This window comes from Ipomoea triloba, chromosome 5, assembly GCF_003576645.1.
Source record: "Ipomoea triloba cultivar NCNSP0323 chromosome 5, ASM357664v1".
In the NCBI taxonomy this organism is placed as follows: domain Eukaryota; kingdom Viridiplantae; phylum Streptophyta; class Magnoliopsida; order Solanales; family Convolvulaceae; genus Ipomoea; species Ipomoea triloba.
The window spans coordinates 3,952,620-3,969,492 of NC_044920.1; the positions used below are offsets into that span (position 1 = coordinate 3,952,620).

At 34.4% G+C, this 16,873-nt stretch overlaps 2 long non-coding RNA genes across 12 annotated transcripts in view; one reads left to right on the plus strand and one right to left on the minus strand.

Moving 5' to 3' along the window:
- The window catches only part of LOC116019957, a 29,111-nt gene that overhangs the window by 8,918 nt on the left and 3,320 nt on the right, over nucleotides 1-16,873 (minus strand). Inside the window, exons 4-11 of one of the 11 annotated variants that reach the window (XR_004098785.1) lie at nucleotides 14,593-16,366; nucleotides 13,340-13,917; nucleotides 11,845-12,571; nucleotides 10,151-11,732; nucleotides 9,316-9,627; nucleotides 8,036-8,127; nucleotides 5,193-5,898; nucleotides 4,449-4,741 (exon numbers count right to left, since the gene is read on the minus strand). This is a non-coding gene — a long non-coding RNA (uncharacterized LOC116019957). Of the gene's footprint in view, nucleotides 1-4,448; nucleotides 4,742-5,087; nucleotides 5,899-8,035; nucleotides 8,128-9,315; nucleotides 9,628-10,150; nucleotides 11,733-11,844; nucleotides 12,572-13,339; nucleotides 13,918-14,060; nucleotides 16,367-16,873 lie in introns of those variants that run through there. The other 10 variants (XR_004098791.1, XR_004098793.1, XR_004098786.1 and 7 more) reach the window with 10 other exon arrangements.
- LOC116019959 lies at nucleotides 3,057-4,064 on the plus strand. The gene is made up of 2 exons (XR_004098795.1): nucleotides 3,057-3,776; nucleotides 3,861-4,064. It is a non-coding gene; the product is annotated as an uncharacterized LOC116019959 (long non-coding RNA).

Here is a 16,873-nt window from a genome sequence, read left to right on the forward strand (position 1 = left end):
TATATATATATATATATATATATATATATATATATATATATATATATATATATTCATATGTTCTGAACTGTGAAGTGTGAAAAAAAGACTCCAATAACAAATAAATAAATAAATAGAGTTGATGTAGTGCGATCCTACTGTGAATAATATATGCAAATGATGTTGATGTTCTGAGGTGTGGTCCTACTTTGAATACTTTATTTTATGTTTTTGATATAATGGGGACTGCTGCCTTTATCTTTTTTGAATATGTGTGTATAAATGTGGTCCTGAATATATAGTGTTTTGTAGGCTGAATTTTGTCAATTTGTTGTGTATAAAGTCATAAAGTGTGGTATGTGTAACATTTACTACTAATAATGTCACTATTAAATGGTGCAAGTTAATAGGTCATTTATGGCCATTATGTTGTGGTTTAAAACGGAAGTAACAGTTTCCGTTACTTAGCCTATTATGATGGCACATAGGCTATATAAGTATGGTCCCCCCACTGCTCCTACTTACAGAGACTACACCATCTAATTGCTTAGGAGACCAAGTAGTAGACAAAACACTCTGAAGTTCCTTACAATCCTTAAAGCAATGATATAGAAATGACAACTATGGTTGGAGGAGGTGCTTGATCCTATTGGCTTCCGCTATCAGGTTAAATCTTTACATTGTATTATGAATGTATATTTAATCTATCAGTCTGTGGTCCTTGTTTTTATGTTTATAATTGTGGTCTTGCATAGTGGTTGGTAGGTTTATTGAATACGTTTAGCTCTTTTTCTCAGGATGAATGACTTTGTGGAATTAATAATTCACCATGGTGGTAACTTTGTGAAAAATAACCTAAGCTACAATATTTGAATGGTGAGACTGAGGTAGTGCATATGGACCCAGACTTTATATGTTATCCCCATTTACTGAAATATATAATTGACCAAAGATATGGGAAAATAGTCTCACTTACATACAAGTTGTCCTCTGAACCCTTTGAAGCTTTAAAACTAGTAGACAATGATGCTAGCTAGTAGTCTACACTTAGCTCATATTAGTAGTCAACATAAAAAGTGTGAGATTTATGTTGAACATGGAATAGATGAGCCTGAAGTAATTGGTTTATGTTTACCGGGGCCTGAAGGGGATGAAGATCAAGGTGAGGATGAGTTTGAGGAAGAATTAGGGGTGAGCATGGGGGGAGTGAAGTTGAGGGAGATGCTGAATTTGGGAGTGAAGAAGGGACATATATATGTTGATATTGGGAGTGAAATAGAAAGTGACAATGAGGGTGAAAGTGACAATAACATTGAGCAGGGTATTGGGAGTGATAGTGACCAAGAGAGGGAGCATAATAGTATTCCAAATTAGGGTAGGGATAAGAGAAAAAGAAGAGCAACAGTAGATGAGTCAATTGTACCCCAGTATGTGCCACAATCAGATATTCTTGAACAAGATACCCAAGATTCTGAATATTATGATTTAGAAGATCCACCTACAATCCAAGAAGATTTACAAAATGATGAAGGGAATGAAGTTCAGTCTAAGTACAATGATATGTACCCCAAGTTTAATCCTAAATCTGATCTACACATTATTGAATTAGGTATGTATTTTGATTACAATGTGCAATTCATTTTCTAAATCTGTTTGTATTCATTTTCTAAATATGTTTGTATTCATTCTCTAAATATGTTTGTATTCATTTTCTGAATCTGTTTGAATTAGGTATGTATTTTGATGACAATGTGCAATTCAAGCTTGGTATGATTAGTTGTGCTATACACACAAAGAGGGATTTATTTTGGAAAAGAAATATATTAAAGTATGTTAGCGTAGAATGTCTTGGAAAGGGGTGTGCTTTTCATTTAAGTGCAGGTTGGGAAGAAAGAACAAGGTGTTTTCAAGCACTGTTGGAAAAATCCCCCGCCTAGGCACCGCTTAGGCACTAGGCGCCCCTAGACCGAGGCGAATTGCTGCCTAGGCGTCCGCCTAGGTGACCAGCCGCCTATGTGGCCGCCTAGCGCCTAACTTGGCCGACTAGGCCAAGTTGGCGGCCGACTCGACTGAATTTGGCCGAGTTAACTCGCCCAACTCGGCAGAGTTAGCCGAGTTAACTCGAGCGAATCGGTCTTGTTAATTTTTTTATTATATTTATATATATTTAAATTTATTTATTTATATAAGTAAGACAAGTAAGATATATATATGTAATATATATAATATAATATATGACATACACCACACACATGTAATATTTTTTTATTTTTATAGGTCGCCGCCTAGACCGCTTAGGCGCTAGGCGCTAGTTTACCGCCCGACTAGCGCCTAGCGCCTACTGCAACCATGTTTTCAAGTTAAATCAATGATGTTGGAGCATAGATGCAAAACTGAATTTACATTAAGGATAATTAGTCATAAGTGGGTAGAGTGGAAATATGAAGAAAAGGTGAGGCAAAATCCTAGTATTGGTTATTTAGAGTTGAGTAGGACCATTAAAGAAGAGTTGAACATCAATGTTACAGTGAGCATGTGTAGAAGGGTAATAATGGAAATTCTTAAGAAGTTGGAAATAGGGTAAGTGAGTTAGTTCAAGAAGCTAAGAGATTATGCTCAAGAGTGTCTAAATTCAAATTCCGGTTCTACTGTTAAGATAAAAACTACAAGAACTGTTCCTACTTCACCCTTGATATTTGATAGGATTTATGTATGCTTTAATGCCATGAAAAAAGGATTCTTAGCGGGGTGTAGGAAGTTTATTGGACATGATGGATGCTTCTTGAAAGGCAAATTGAAGGGTGAAATCCTCACAACTGTTGGTAGGGATGAGAATAGTCAGATGTACCCAATTGCTTGGGTTGTTGTTGAGATCGAAAATAGTTCTTCATGGGGATGGTTTTTGGAGCTTCTAAAGTCTGACTTGGGCATTGTGGACAGCAATGAATACACACTAATGAGTGATCAACAAAAGGTAAATAACCCAATTTCATTTTCTAAATTTGTTTCTATTCATTTTTTGAATCTGTTTGTATTCATTTTGCTTTGTTTTTGTGCCTTATCAATTGTAGGAATTATCCAATGTCATTCAACATAGAAATTGTGTTAGGCATGTGCATGCCAATTAGAGTAAGAGCCATAGAGGGAAAGTTCTTAAGGGTCATTTCTGGCAGATTGCAAAGACACTAAATAAAACACAACTTGCTGAAAGTTTCAAGGCTTTAGAGAAGATTGATGTTGCTGCCTGTGTTGATCTTGACAAATATCCAATGCAATACTAGTGCAAGACTTACTTCAAGGAAGATGTCAAGTGTGACATGGTAGATAACAACCTAAGTGAGGCATTCAATTGAACTTTGCTCAGTGCAAGATCAAAGTTTATAATTCCATTGCTTGAGGATATACGGGTAGCAAAGAAAAAAAACAATGGCTGAAAATTAGAGAGGAAATTACGGCTCATTGGTGATGAAGAAGCTCAATGAAAGCATACTTGGGAATGCAGGTTGGGATGTGGCATTCAATGGAGTTGAGGGTTATGAATTTAAAAAGGACAGATTTCAATTCAAGGTAAATTTACATTTGATGAAGAATTATGACATGTCAACTAAGCAAGGGAAAGGGACATAATAAATGATTTTGTCCTACACTCTCAAGCCAACAAGCAGAATCTGCCACTTCTTCAACTGTTAGAGGAAGACCACCTGCTGCTGCAAGGGGGAGAGATAGAGGGAGAGGAAGAGGGAGAGGAAGTGGAAGAGGGACATGCTTGTCGCAGGAAAGCTTAGTTGACGCTTCAAGTAAACTAATTGAATATAATTTTTCATGTAGATGGATGTAAGTAATGCTAGATTAATTCACAATGATGTCTTTAATTTATGTAGGTTGCACAGAGTGAAACTCAATAGAACCATGAAGGTAGATGAAGATTGATGAAGACAATGATGCTTTTTGTGTTTTGTAGATTATTAGCTAGTGTTTATGTAGTCACTTCTTTTGTGGATGCATGATTTTGTGGATGCATGATTTTGTGGAGAACAAATGATGGGCAGTTTATTAATGTCTGAGGAGAGGCTGAATTATATGAATAATTTGTGCTATTTTGGTTCTGGTTTGGATGAATTATGAATTATCAATGCTTTGTAATAGTAATTTGTTGTTTGGATGAAATTTTCAACTTTGATACTTTAATGAATGGATGAAATATTTTCAAAAAAAATGAATGGATGAAATCAGTGTTGTTTGAATGAAATTTCCAGTTTTGGTTATATAAGGCTTCATCACAAATGATTGGCAGTTTGTTAATAGTAATTTGTTGTTTGGATGTAATACTTTATGGTTTTGGTGCTTTGCCATATGTGAGTTCATTTTTTGTGGTTACAGTGTGACATTTATAGTTACAGTGAATTTTAGCATCTGTAGTTACAATTTACAAGATATGTATTTTCCATTCATTACATTGGCAGCAATGATTTAAATGAGGCACAACATTAGCATTTTTTTCATTTATTACCATCTCAAACCAACAACTTAACTACAAGTACTACAATTACAATAATAAAAACAAAACACTTTTTTTCTGAGTACTTTGTTTTCCTTTTTCAGTGCACTGTACTATGTTACAATTAACTCTCGCACACCTCCTATTTCACGACTCAAAGAAACTAGCATCACATTTATGTCTTCGTGCTCACATTCTCCCCTCCAAAATTTTGATCCTTCCAATTAAAAAAAAATAAAAAAAAATAACCGCAACCATTTCCATCTGTACATGTAAAATTCAAAATAGTAAACAAAATTAAACAAACTTGCATAAACAAATCTGCCCTAGAAATTAAGAAAAACCTAAAAAAAAATTCCATAAACAAATTTGTCAATCTGCCCAAAATTAAACAAATTTGCAGAAACTGAGTTTCTTATTTATATTGCATAAAATAAGAAATAAAAATAAGAAAACCTACAGAAAATAACAAAACAAAATTTAGCCTAGAAAATTAAAAAAAAAAAAACAAAACAAAACAAAACAAAAAGTACAAAAATAAGAAAAACTATAGAAAATAACAAAACAAAATTTTGCCTACCTTCTAAAAAGAAAAATAAAACTACACAATATAAGAATCAAAAAAGAAAGAAGAAAATTAAGAGAAAATTACAGAAGAAATGGAAAAAATTGAAAAAATGAATAAAATTGAAATATAAATTTGCCCAGTACCTACCTTCCATCTTTAACACCTGAAGAATTTTTTGTCTGAGTCTCTAGTTGTGCAACCATGCACTGTTCCTTTGATTCAACATTAGACTTATGAAAAGTTAAAATAAATGATGCTTGAAAAAATATCTGCTGAAGCTTCTGAATAAGGGGGGTTGGATCATTCTACATATCATATTAGTAGTAGTAAGGTTGTTACTAAATATGAGGTTCTTAGAGAGATATCAAATAAAATGTGTGATGAAATCATGAAAGAATCTTCAATAGTTAACAAGTTCACAATCCCTACAGGTGAACTTGATAACAATGAGATACACAAAATGGCGGAAGATGTAAGTATTAATTTATTTCTTTTTTATTAGTTACATAAGTACTATATTTTTATTACTAAAGTATTATAGTTTTCTAATAAAGTTAAGTATTACATTACTTAATTTTTTTAAAGAACATGCCTGAGACATTTCTCCTATTGAAAAGGAATATGGTAGTTATCACAAGTATACATATAAAGAGTCTTATGAAACTAAGGGGACAAATAAAAGAGAAAGCACATGAGAACTCATCACAATGTCGCCTTTCATAAGATAGCCAACTTTTTTTATGGAAATTCTAAAGTTTTAGAATGTGTGGATAAGGTGGTTGAAAACTTCCTGGCTATGAAGAAGTTATCCGAGTCAATGCCTTCGTTTGATCTATTGATACCGGATGAAAAACTATTACAAAAACAATGTGAAGAAAAATTATGATCAGATAATAATTAATTGACCTTACTTTTTTACTGCTTCAATAATCTAAGATTATATATTTGTGATTTGGAGTATTAGATTTGTGCTATAAAGTATTATGTTTAATGCTTAAAGTATTATACTGAATGCTCTATACATTTTGTTATGGGGTATAGGAAATTATAGCATCTAAAATTGATGGTGATGATGGAAATGAAAATCATATGGTAATTAATTGATTTTACTGTTTTATTGTTTCAATAATCTTTATACATGTCGATTATATACTTTTGATGTGAAGTATTAAATTTGTGTTATAAAGTTTTATGTTTAATGCTTATAATATTATATTGAATGCTCTATTCATTTTGTCATGGATTATAGGCAAACATAGCAGTTGAAATTAATAGTGATGATAAAATAAATGGTGATGATGGTAGTTGACATATTGAAGAGGATTGTCCATTTGTTTCTCGATTTGTCAATAACAATAAGAAAATGCTATCTAAATTACAAATTTATGAGTTAACATATTCTTGATTACTGTTCTGTTTATGATAAATAATTTATTGAAGAGTAAGTAAATATTTTAATATATACACTTTTATCTTCGTTAAAATAGTTAGAAGATGTCTTATTTCTTGATTCTTTTCTCAGTGTTGATGAAAATATGTTTGCATTTGATGTAGAGGTTTTTATACCTTGGAGTGACATTGCAAGCTTGAAATATAATGAGATGATATGCACAAATGTTAATGATGAATGGTGTTTATTGAAGAATCAAATTCAACATAGCATGAACTGCTCTTTCTTTGGCATTGGGTTCACTTTAAGTTCTTTTTTAGTTTAAATAATATTTTTTTTCTTTTAAAAAGTAAGATAATTGTATTAAAAAAGTATTGTTATTTAGAAAGTGTTATATATTGCTTTAAAAGAAGAATTATATTATCACTAAGAATTTCTCCATGTTCTTTCTTATAGTTATACTTTGAATAATATTATTGAGAACCTTGAAAATGGAGGAAAAAAAATGAAAAGTCCATTATAGGATGTTAGAATACATAGATGAAATCAAACTACAGAGACTTGAACACAATTGATTTGGTAATTATTTCAGTTTTTAATTTAAATTTATTGAATAAATCATTAAGGATTTGAACATTATATTTTATTTGAATTGTAGATATTCATTCCAATCCATATGGATTAACACTACTTTTTGGTTGTCATCAATTTTGAAGCAAAAAAAGTCCAATACTTGAATAACAGAAAACATGATCAAGATATTAGTGCAAAATATATTTCAACAATAAAACGATTGGTAAGTATCACACTTTTTTATATTTTTTTTTTTGGCTTAATATGATAATAATAGTTTAGATATTTAATTTTATAATAATTGTTGATGAAAAAATTTCTTGAGTCAAAAAGACATAAGCATGTTGGAGATCCTTTGTTTTATAGTATTGAGAATGTGACATTTAAATGACAAACAAGGAGACACGATGTTGACTGTGTATACATAATGTATTGAGGAGCTTTAGGAAAGAAGTTTATAACACACATGATTTGTATAAGGTAATAAATTAGATTTTAGGTTGATTTTTTTTTTAAGTTTTAATTTTCTTCTTGTTTGATTCAAGGTTGCCATTATACAGGAGTTAAGGGCAGAAATTTGTTCAATGATTATTTGGAGTGCATTGAATAAATTCGCAGAAGATGTGAAGAAGAGGGTGTGTTAGATTTTTGCAACAAAAAGTCTGCACAGAATAAGAAAAATGCTAGAGAATCGATAAAGAACTAAACTGTGTTAGTGATTGACTTTAGATGATTGGTGATTTGAATATATTGGTGATTGACTTTAGAGAAATGGTGATTTGAATATATTTTGAGTTTAGAAACTGACATTTACATTTGTGTTGGTGATTGACTTTAGATAATTGGTGGTTTGAATATATTGGTGATAGACTCTTGAGGATTGGTGATTTGAAAATATTTATCATAAGTATCACAATTTTACAGACATAACTAATACTTATAGCTCTATATTTAATACTTTACAGTATAAATGTGTTATTTATAGAGCAAAAATGTGATTTTCAATTGTGCAAGAAAGAAAGTTTACCTGTCAAACATTTGTTAAATGTGTCCAAATCTACTAATAGCATTTTGGTGAAGATGCCATAGGCATAACCTATGTTTTGTTTGAGGGAAAACCTATATTAAAAACAATAAATATTAGAAAGAATAAATAAATAGAAAACTAAAAAAAATGTAATGTAAACATAGGAAATATATACATGTGCTATTGCATTACTAATAGCTAAATAATTCTTTTCTAGTCGAATAATGATTATATAAAGTTATATAATGGGCTACTTCATAAACACCATCTTTCAACCTTACTCTCATTGAAGCCTCACATCCTGTGAGTCTAATGTTTTTTTTTTTTTTACCTTTTGATGAAGAAACATCACTTTGTTCATCAAGATTCTTAGATTTTCTTGTCCTGAAAAGAACGTACAAAATACTTTTTAACTATAAGATTGTTATTCGTCCTTGTAGTTGATTTACGAATGCTAAATCCAAGAGCACGACTATGTTTATCATACATTTCTTCAAGTGTTTTTCATTTTAAGCCTTCAAGTGAACCACATATGTCAACTTTAATCTCTGTAACAATTATTTGAGATGTTACTTCTACTTATATTAAAAAAAAATGTATTACTTATGACTATAATGAAATTCATGTCTTTACATTTCCTGTTTACATAAGCAAAAAGATCATGATGTTGATTAGAATCAATTGTAGACACAATATTTATTTCAATGTGGTCAAAAAAAGTGTCTCCTGATTCTCCACATTCATAACATTTTCTATAAAATAAATAAATAAATAAATAAATAAAGCCAATAATGTCATTAGAATACAGTAGAAAGTATCTATTTTTTCATTAGAACTATATTACACAGAATAACATAATATTGCACAATATTACGATAACATGTGTATTACATAGAATATTGTGAAAAATTTAAGTGCTATTTTTATCCATATACATAATACTTTTCAATTATAGAATAAGTACTATTAATTAAAAAAGGTTTACCTTCTTTTTATAAAAATGCAAGACATGTGAGATGCTCATCAACGGCAAATTCATCAGTTTCATCGTTTTCATCATAAACAGGTTTTCACACTCCATATTAATAATAATTTCTAAAAAAATATAATAATGAAATGAGAATTTAGAAATACTAAATTTTATATTATTGAAGTATTATTTCCCAAAATTCTGAAACTTAAATAGAAATTATGTTTTTACATTAATATAAATAATTTCTAAGTAGAGAATTGGGATTTGAATGAGAGAAATTCTCATTAGCCAGAGTTGCAATACTTACCGGAGTTAGAGGCGACAGAAATGGGGACAGAAGAGATGGGAGGAGGTGGAGAGCTTAGCAGAGGAGATGGGAGGAAACAAAGAGGGTGAGCGACGAAGATGCGAGGAGTCAAAAAACAGCGTGAGCAGATGAGATGGGAAAATCAATCCTGTGACAAAAACAGAGAGAGAAACAATGAGGAAAGGGCATGAGATGCACATGTTGACCCATATAATAAAATATCTTACCCAGCTCATGGATTGAGATCTGTGAGACAGTATCACAAAAGTTTTTGCCTGTCATTTAAGTTTTGTATTGATTTTTCATCCAAATCTAGTGAAATATTAACAAAAATATCAAATTCTCCCTTCACTAATAACTGAAAAACCAAAAACAAATACAACAATAATTGAGGAATTAAATTTGTGTAGAGTATAACTCAAAAACCAAGTATATCATTTTTTCTAAACATAACATCATGTGTAGTTTCTCTCCAAATATATAAACAAAACTTTAACCCAAAAAAAAAAAAAAAAAAAAAAAAAAAAAAAAAAAACAACAACAACAACAACAACAACAAAAGAAGGAAATTATGTTCTCAAGTCAAAGCATCAAATGTTCTAAGCCAGTGATGACCCAAAAAACAAAAAGACAAGTTATCAGGTTCACATGTCAGTAACTCTAAGAATCATTAAAATCCCAGCAAGAAGCAGATATTGCTCCCCAGCACACAATATGACCTAGTACAAGCAGCAACGGATAAATCTGGACACAAATATTTATCCACAAGAACTGCAAAACGATTACGACGAGATTTGACGATAGGGCAACAAGAAAGAAAGGTGGTTCATCTTACTGCAAGTGCTGCTCGCATCAATAAAAGACTCTGCTCTGCCTACACAGGTATTATCCAGAGACGTTATAGAGAAACAAGTCAAGCTTTTCTTATTGATCTCGTGGCATCATTATACCTCACAGTAGCTTCTAGCTCCATTTTGGGCTGGATAAGTCATAATGTAGGGGCCGCTAGGTGAGGTCTAAAGTTGAAATCTAGCAATGAGCACCAACAAGTGTGAAAGATCATGAGTTTTGAGCCAGCAAGCAATGAAAAACAAATGTGGAACATGATGCTGATGCCAATGCCGCTAGAGATGTTATTAGTAGCTCCAATCTTTTATTGTTACTGCTGGGCGCTGGCACATTCTTCTAGGTTCAATTCCAAGATTCTGCATTTGGACACATGTAACAACTGGAGACAAAACGAAGCAAGAAGTTAAAATCTTTAGTCTCTTCTCACTCAATAGATGTCATCCAACCCATCATCCTGCCAAAGCTGCCTACTTGGTCAATAAGTTCCATTGCTCTTTAAATTTTCTAGTTTGTCATAAAGTAGTTACAGGTCCACTCTTGATGTGTGCACCGAAATCCCTGGTTCATTCCAAGGACTATGCATCTTCTTCTAGAGAGAATCTAAAGCTCCTAGGTTCATTCACAGGGTGGAAATGGGAAATTGGTGGACGAAAGGAATGAACCATCACTACCTATATCACCCTTAAGTTCATGGATCATAATGGAATTTATTGGCTCACAAAAATATTCATTATCACCAGCCCTCCCCCTATGAAATAAACAATCAGGTCTCCTTGTGCTTCTGGGAGAGACTAGGTCCACCGTTCCTGAATAGCATCCACATCCCTTGTGTCAACGGAAGGTTGTCCCAAAGAAATGAGTCACATCTTCTAGCATCCATCTCTTCAGAAAACAAATAACAATCTACAAGGTACATAACTAAAGTTTACACTTTGTCATTTCAGACAAGATCAATCTAGCCCTTTCATAGCTCTTCTCTGAGAAGAAGACTGAGGCCTGAGGGCCAGGATAATGTCTTTGAGATCTATTGGGAGATTTTGTCTCCATCCGAGGAATAGCTCTCCTATGAATTGCCATAGAAAAAACCACAAACAAATTGCCTTCCTAGTCTATATGAAGGATTAACAATATTGTAAGGTAAATACCTCATTAACTTCTCTACAGGCCCAAGTCCAACCATCTTACAGCTATTTTCATAGGGGTACATCTACTTGCATGACCATGAGAAAGCCTCCATTGTGAAGAATGCCAAAAAGGTAGTTCCCATTCAAAAACTCCCTTCCTTGATTAATAGCAAATATAGCTTCATTTGGTACAATATCAAATCTATCCCTTCAACTCCAGTTCCAGCCACAGCAACAGCACAGTTATGTTCAGCAAAGCAATAATCACTCAGACCACTATAACTTCCAAAGCTAAAATCATGTGCAGCATACCAATTGAGGTATGACCTTCCAAACTAGGCCAAAACCTGTCCTCTTCCGCACATGAAATTTATCCTCAAGCTACCATAAGAACCTTGAAGTCTGTCTACATATATCCCAGAACCATCATCATACATTTCCTCTCTGAAAAGTGAAAAGGACCAGAATTAATTAACTACCATCAACAATTAAACAATATTAAAGAAAAAATAAAACATATTAAAGCAAAAAAGTAGCTGGTAAACAACATATTCACCTATTCCCACACATGAATTTTCTCCTCAATATCATAATCTCTCCCTTCCACTTCGTGTTAACAATGGTCTGCCCACTTAATAGCTGCCTTTTCAAAGGGAAGTGGGATTAGAAGCCCAAAGCAAATAGATAATCTAGCAGTTATTTCCACTAAAATCTTTACTATGTTACCATTTAGAGATGTTTTTGTGTTGGACATTAATTTTTCTGTTGTGTTATTTCCACTAGCATTCTCAATCAAGATGTTGGTTACAATTATTCCTGTTTCGTAGATCACATTTAATGCTCTATCACGTAAAACACCCTCATTCTCACTATATCCCTCTCGGACGTCCTTTCACCCACTGAATCAGAATGTCTTTGGTGAGTAGCATTTAAAGACATACCATCATCAGACTATGTTGCCAACACTTTTTTCCAAAAATGAGGTTGGGAACGAGCCATCCTTTCCCCACAAATTGATCAGGTTTCCTATCAGAAACTATGCCACTACACTCTTTGATACAGTCACTACTTTCTCCTGTTGAAGCATGACTGTATCGTCTTCTTCACCACAACTGGATTGGGCATTAATACAATCATCAGGAAAACCTACTATATGCAAATGTTTATAGCAGAACCAATAATATTTTTTTAATCCATTCCGTCAGCATTTGGATCTCATGCTATTGATTACATTGTTGCATCCTGGACTTCATCATCTTCATATGCATCTTCTTCTTGCCACACTGTTAACAAATATGAACAGAAAAGCATGATGATCATCTGATTCATAATCAGAATAATAAGATTCTTCTTCCATATCAGCAGATACATTTATGTGTTCTGCATCACCAACAGATTCCTCACCACTTGCACCCAAAGATATCAAAATAGACTAGCTGATTTTTAGGTGGAAGTTTTCAAGCCTCAACACTCGCACCCTACTCACAAGCATCTACCTTGGAACCTGATACATTATAATATTTCACAGAGGAATTGCATTTGTTTGAAGCCATGCCTGCTTTAATAATCTATTTCTTTCTTACCAAAATGACCTTTAGAATGAACTGAGTGTTCAAATTGATTATAGATAACTTCCCATATACAGACATCATTGGAAAGGTAGGCAGTATTGTAGTGGACAACTTTTCAGGGGTCAAAGGAACTAGCAGAGTAGAAGAAAGAGAACTCTCATCTGATGCTACAACCTTTCCAATAGATCAATACAATGCCACATTACACCCAGCTAGTTTCCTAGACAAGTTCAGATTTTATTGATCTTTTTTCTCAGCTAATTTCTCTGTGACCTTAATTGGAAATTCTACAAGTTTCACATTTTCCCACTCAAGAAGTTCCCTTTTGACCAAATTAACATCAAGCTTTTGGCTGGATTATTGCAGCTCCAGCATAGTCCAGATTTATATTTTCATCAGTAGGTTCTACTTTTACAGTTCTACTACCAGTATAAATTCATGTAAGTACACGTTCTTGACAGATTAGAGTGCAGAAATAACCTGCTGAAGTTTACCAAGGTCAACGAACCAACCTTCCCCTCAGGAAGTCCAGTCCAAAGAAAGTGCTTCCAAGACTAAGAGAAGCAAATCCCCTGGCTTGTACTGCAGGCTAGATGGTAAAGATATAAGTAAAAATCTCGCTGCTCACATGCTCCAAAAACTTGCTCCTTACTGCAGGCATGGTGCATGCTCAAAATGCTTGACCTAGATTGTATGTCATCTCCAGTATTGGTATTCTGTAGAGCGTCAATACTATTTACATGCTGAAAGTCATTGCCAGGACCCTCCCGTGCATCTGTAGCACACCCCTTTGAGACCCTAAAATATGGACAAATTCATTAACTACTTCATTTATGAATTTCATAGTAGTAGATCCTGCCGAGACAGACAGAATTTGTAACTTGCTATCCTATTGGCTGGCAGGCAAAGGTTGACCTCCATGGAAGGACGATTCATTTGGATCAACATGAGAAGCCAACTACATTGCCAAAGTCCATTATTTGAAAGAAGTTGACCTCCTTGCTTCTCTCCTGGTACACTTCTCTTGCCAAGGTCCATGTTGAATAGCCCCCATTCTCCTATGTCCATAGATACAAAATTAAGATCAGTGCCAACTGCCAACCATTCATCACAAAAGAAAGGACTCACTAAATCGGGACCACTAACTAATACTAATCTAATACCTAATACAATAGAATAGAAATGAAAAACAAGCACCCACAAGTGTGAAAGATCATGAGTTTTGAGCAGCAAGCAATGATAAAAAAAAATGTTGAACAACATGCTGCTGCCAATGCTGCTTAAGATGTTAGTTGCTCCAATCTAATACCTAATACAATAGAATAGAAATGAAAAACAAGCACCCACAAGTGTGAAAGATCATGAGTTTTGAGCAGCAAGCAATGATAAAAAAAATGCTAACAACATGCTGCTGCCAATGCTGCTTAAGATGTTAGTTGCTCCAATCTTTATTTTTATTGCACATTCTTCCAGGTTCAATTCCAAATTCTACATTTGGTCCACATGTAATCTCAGGAGACAAAATGAAGCAAAAAAGTCAAAATCTTTGTTATTTCATTCTATAGATGTCATCCAACCCATCATCCTGCCAAACCTGCTAGTATTCATTATCATCAGCCCCTCCTTATGAAATAAACCATCAGGTGTCCTACTGCTTCTAGTAGAGTGTGATGACCCGCCACTTCACAATAAATGGAAGTTCAAAAGACAACAAAAAAGGAAACTGTGATGACCTGGGGCCGGAAGCACAGAACGGCATGGGCCAGCTGCGGAACTTCAGGCATGATTCATCATTCATGCTTGAAAAGCTTAACCTAGATTGCAAGTCATCTCCAGTACTGGTATTCCATAGAGCAGCAATACTATTTACATCATGAAAGACGTTGCCAAGACCCTCCCATACAGTTCAAATCCCAGTTTGACACTTTGACCTATTAGTATCAACATCCTGACTATGATCATTCAACCTAGAATTCCAATTTTGAATTTGAGTGGTGGCCTTTTCTTTGTTTTAAAGAAAAAGATAGCAATAATGGATCCAACTCATCAAGCATCTCAGAACCTCCTTCACCATTCTACACCCCCAAAGAAGACACAGCTCCTTTGGTCCTAATGAGAATTCAGGATTTCCTGAACTGAGAGAAAGTTGAAACTTACAGTCACCTTCCATTTGTTTGCTTGAAGTTTGCATCTTTACATTCACTGGAATGCTTTCTACAACTTCAAGGCTGCTTTGAGAAAATACTGCTTTAACACTATTGTCTGTGCTAGCAATAGAACCTAAGTAAAACTTTAGGTTAGCTACCTGAGGTTTATTTCCAGAGGATTCACTATTAGAACAGGCAGAGGTCGCATTTGCTTCATCACGTAGACATCCAAAATACTCCTTATTTTTAGAGTACACAGACATAGAATTTGTTTTAGAAGTTGTGGGTCCAGAGCCGTGAACAGATTAAACATTTGCATCACGTAGTTGTTCTTGTTCTACCTCCAAAGAGAAGTCTATTAACTATCGGGATTTACTGGCAGAACATGTACTGACACACCAATTAGGATGATCTCTGAGTAGATGCAAAATTTGTTTTAGCAGATATGTGTCCAGAAGAATCCAATCCAAGTTCAATTGAACAGAGCTAATATTTGCATCACCTAGTTCTTGACTTATTGTTTTAGCTCTAAAAGAAAATTCTTGCCATCAGATATGCCAGCAGAAGCTGTATTGGCACAAGGCTCAAGGATGATATCAGGACAGATGTAGCATATGTTTCAGCAGGCATGATCCAAAAGAGTCCAAGTTCAATTGAACAGAGCAAACATTTGCATGACCTAGTTGTTTGTGTTTTACCTCCTAAAAGAAAATTCCTGCTGACATCAGATTTCTTAGCAGAAGCTGTACTGACACAAGGGGTAAAGGATGATATCTGGACAGATGTAGGATTTGTTTCAGCAAGAATAGATCCAGACGAGTCCAAAAGTTCAATTGGATAAATTTTAAAATTGAATCACCTAGCCAGCAATCTTGTTCCGCCTCCAAATGAGAATATTTCTCACCATCATAAATTGTAGTAACACAGGGTTCAAGGACGATCTCTGGCTAAAACCATATTCTTTGTGTTTTAAATCCTTTCCGTCTTTGAAAAAGATGGCTCTTCAAGAAAAGGTGAAAGAGGCAGAACAATTGGGAACTTTCACTTCTTTATAGGGTTACCTGCAAAACAGCTACTAGACTGCCAGGAAGGATTTCTAGGCTGCAAATACAAGATATATCAGTCAAACCATTTGAAACATACAAAACCATAAATACAAAAGCAGAACAAGTTCAGCATCAGTTACTAAATTAGAAATTAAATGGAACTTATGGAAGCCCCTTTGTTCCAGGAAACTGATATGAGTCCAATATCACACAATTTGAAAGCTTTGATCCTTTATCTACAGTAAGCATCAGTTACAAAAACTAGGTCATGTAAGATACAGATTTCACTGATTACAGTCCTATTAAGACTCTGCCTGCAGACAGCAATTTCAACACGTTAGGCCACAAGAAAATGATACATGACAAATTTTAACGAGAGAAAACCAGAAGAAATGCAAACAATATATAGAAAATTCAAAGACTTCAGATAATATTCAAAGTTGCTTTCCTCCTCAACAAAGTCTGGTTAAAATAGGAATCTAAGGGTAATAGGGAATTGCAAAATATTGAAAGCTTACAACGGGAAAGATAATAATTTAAAGAAATTACAAATACTGAGAATAATTAAAGAGTATCAAATTTTCCAGTTACCCAAACGCTCAGCCGCATTACTGTTGGTTTTCTTGCATGTGAACATGTTTCTCTTCTTGCATCCCTTCATGTGCCGCATCATTCCCCCCCCCCCCCCCCCCCCCCCCCCCCCCCCCCCCCCCCCCCCCCCCCCCCCCCCCCCCCCCCCCCCCCCCCCCCCCCCCCCCCCCCCCCCCCCCCCCCCCCCCCCCCCCCCCCCCCCCCCCCCCCCCCCCCCCCCCCCCCCCCCC